This window comes from Dermacentor andersoni, chromosome 7 (genome assembly GCF_023375885.2).
Source record: "Dermacentor andersoni chromosome 7, qqDerAnde1_hic_scaffold, whole genome shotgun sequence".
Classification (NCBI taxonomy): Eukaryota; Metazoa; Arthropoda; class Arachnida; order Ixodida; family Ixodidae; genus Dermacentor; species Dermacentor andersoni.
This window is the reverse complement of record NC_092820.1, coordinates 35,845,191-35,848,948: the sequence shown is the minus strand read 5'-3', so window position 1 is coordinate 35,848,948 and position 3,758 is coordinate 35,845,191. Positions and strand designations below refer to the sequence as shown.

General features: G+C 49.4%; 1 pseudogene; it reads left to right on the top strand.

The window, feature by feature from the left end:
* The first annotated feature begins 869 nt into the window (after positions 1 to 869).
* On the top strand, positions 870 to 1,049 carry LOC140219647 (U2 spliceosomal RNA; annotated as a pseudogene).
* Positions 1,050 to 3,758: the final 2,709 nt, after the last annotated feature.

Below are 3,758 nucleotides of genomic sequence, written 5' to 3'. Positions count from 1 at the left end.
TTGCGGTGATGCCCTCTCCCCTCAGGCAGCAACTGGCTTGCCAGCAGGTTGAGGAGCACACGTGGCGAGGCATCGCCGTCAATGGGAATTTAGGTGCCATTTTGTTGCTGCAAGCGCCGGCTTTCGTAACTAAGTGGTGCACAATATGGCCGACCGTACCGAGAGCGTCATTGTACGCGTAAACCATAACCTGACGGTTGATGTCGTGATTATATAATATATATTATGCGAATGGCATAATCTTATAGACGGGCATCCACCGTGATGGACGCAACTGTTAAATCATTTCAAAAGCAAAAAAGTAGAACGTGTTTGGTTAACAACCTTCCCTGCTTTCGCTAAGCTAAATAGCTGCTGACAGATCATGAGGGACGTTCAAGTTCAATCCACAACAAATAAATTGTGCCTTTTTATTGGAAAACTGTAGTACGAAGGGATCCTCCACTCCAATGTCTCAGTGCCTATAAATTTCTGCCGCTCAGTATGATGTGGGGATTCCCGGCCGTTACAGCCGCATTTAGAAGGGCAAGAAAAGCGCTTATTTACTTGAATTTTGCTGCAAGTTAAAAAATTCTAGACAAAAAATAATTGTGAGCCATTCTACTCTGTGAAGCTGGATGACCAGCGAAGCTGAGTAGCACACGAGACGCAGGTAACACTACATTTTGAACAAAGTTACCAACTCATTTACCATAAATTTTTATACACATTCGTGCAGACGACGGAACCGCCGCCCCGATGAGCAGTAGAAAACTAAACACCCGTGACATTTAGACGGGATCGCCACCACGGGAGAGCGGAAGGAAAGGAATGAAGATACTCAACTGCTTGGAACGCCGAAAAAGAGAGTGCGGTGCGAGCGTGTAGACATGGCCAACGCGGATCAATATGCCGCATCTGTTCTGATCAGCTTGATATCGTACACGGGTTCTATTTGGACCCAAGGTGGTATACACGCTTTTGCAAGTTGACGGAGCACTTGAAGGCTGCTTCACCTCCGCTGCAGGTCGGCCCGTTATTGCGCTATCTCCGGGATCGGCCAACGGTTTTCGCACATGCAGAACAAAAAATATGGATGACGCTTATTCGTCGCCTTTAAATCCCAAAACCCATGAGAGCGATATTATTGGCGACGGTGACGAGCGATGAAACGGGCCGTCGCACGTTGCGCGAACAGATCGCTCCTTCTTGTCGCTCGATCTCTAGGTTGTCTAAATCTAGATTTCGTCACTCGTCACCCAGAAGTATTATGAGCGACTAGCCAATAGTGCGAAACCAGAAATGGACGTACGTCAGTGAAGTACGACCGATTGTCGCACGGAACGAGCAAACGACTAAATTCTGATACGTGCAAAGACAAGGACCTACTGAAAGATCATAAATAGTTCATGCTGCTCTATACAGTATAGCACATCAACATAAGTTAAGAAGGCAAGCGTCACGCCAGTTCCAGAGCATACTTGTTGCCCTAATACCGGCAACTCCGGAGAGACGTCTATCAAAGTCGCCGGCGCCCAAGATCGCTTGTATGTGGTTTCTACGGAAGAGTGAAACGCAATATTATTCAAAGGTTGCTGACTGCTTCTAATTGTCCCGGCAGCTGCAGCTTGTCTAACCGTAATGTTTACCGGGAAACACTGGCGGCAAACGCTATGCTCGAGGGCGAGCGGGGAGCTTTCTGGCAGAAACGAGGACTCTTGCGTGGGCCGTAGAGGCGAGCGAAATCTAGATCATGTTCCTGCAAGGAAGTTGGCGCTCTATAAATGGCAGAAACGCTGCAAAAAGGGTTTCTAAGTTCCCACATAACAGAATTGTTTTGTGGTATATGCAAGTCACAAACTGACGCTATCATGTCTCTATGCGGACATCATACTTCGGATGTCTGCACTGTCACGTGTGTCATAGGCTCGGTATCGCTTTGAACAATAAACCCCATAAAGGAGTCTAGTGACATTCTTCCTACAGGGCAGCCGCATTCAGCAATAAATTCTAAATGAGGATTGTCTTGCCAGTGTCGTTGTGAATATAGCTTGCTGTTTCCAGTTAGCAGCATCAAACAGGACAGCGTTAATGCACAATAGACATGGCGGATTTTACTCACAAATGCCGAGTGCCGATAGGCGCACATGGACGAACGCAAATAACGAAGGCGATGCGTCGACAAGGCGGCACGTTACACGGTAAAATGGTGAACTATCGCCTGGACCATAGATTACAGATTGTCCACGAAGAAAAACTCGAAATTTCGCCGGAAAGGCGAAGCGTAGAATGCGATAGCAAATTAACTGACAACCACATGAAATTAGCATAGTACAATTGTAGGCCGTATAAACTTGTAAACATTCGCTTGCTAACAAAATTAACGAGCATGGTGTCAGCGCGATCAGCTAACAAACGCATCACACTCGATGACCCTGCGCACTCGCTGTCAAAGGCTGGCTTGAGAAAATAGTTAGCAAAAGCGAGCTGAGTCACCTCTGTGCTGTCTATCGCTTCAGCGCTAACTGAGCGCTTAGGAAACACAGCAAGCACAGGGTTACGAGCCGCTGACGCACCTAGACTCTTCGCCCAATGGTGATCGCTCTCAAGATACGGCCGGGTGACCGCGCGCAACTATCACATGCGCAGTTGCAGCCGGAGCAGAACGCTGCCCCCTTCCCTTTCCCCCGATGCCTCGCGCCTGATGGAAGACGGCGCGCTTCCTCGTCGCTTGTTTCCCTTTCAAGCGGACGAGATTGAGCCGCCCTACCATCGACTCCCCTCGCACGCTTCCACTGGCACATACAGCGTAGGGCGCACGGCGATGGTGTCATCGTCCTTGGACTCTATGCGGAACATCTGGGCTGCAGCGCCAGAAATGTGCCTGGAGTGTCTATATAACTGCTATCGCAATAATAAATAAGTCATGAATCGTCGAATCACAAGGAAACATGAAAACATATTTCATGAAAGCACGGCACCGCTCTACAATTTTCCAGAATGACTCTATTCAACTGCTGCAGCAAGTCGCTAACGCCACCACCGTTCCTTCACTGGCACTGGCGTTCACTCTTCGAGCACATCTATACGAGCCGGAGAATCCAGATCCGCGAAATGTACGGATCGGCAATTACAGCGCATTCAAGCCCTGCAAGCCAAATTATTTGTCGCAGTTCCGGCCACCAGCGTCGGTGAGTTTTCTGATTAGTGTTGGTCTAGAGGACATACCGAGGCACCGCCTGGTGCCAGTGCAAGAACGACCTGAAAAGATGGATGACGTACCAGAGGGTTCGATGTGGTGCCATGGCGCGAGCTTCATTTTAAAGCACAGCTCTTTGGCATGTTTTCCTCAGCCGAGCTTCGGCATCGGCGTAACTGAGCGAACTAGCATAACGATTGTCGAAGAGCGAACGCAGAGCGCAGCGACGAATGAAAGACGCGAGTAGAAAAGCGGAGGACGACGGTGCATCGGAACCTTGAGGTGGAAAGCGGAGGAGGAGGGTATGGCAAAAACGCGAAACGAAAAGCGTAGTGCGATTGCCACAGCTACTAGGTGACCCCAAAGTTGCGCGAGTCGTCTGGGAGCGTTGTTTGGGGCGGCTGCTGTGAATCGTGTCCACGTGTCAACCACGCGCTGCCTCTGGCAATCTCAGCACTAGCGAGGACGCCGCGCCAAACTTCGCTCTGTTTGCAATGTGCCACACGAGACAGGTTATCCGTGTCAGTCAATATATTGCGAAATGGAAACACGTTTAAAGGTGCGCTGAAATTTTGCATCA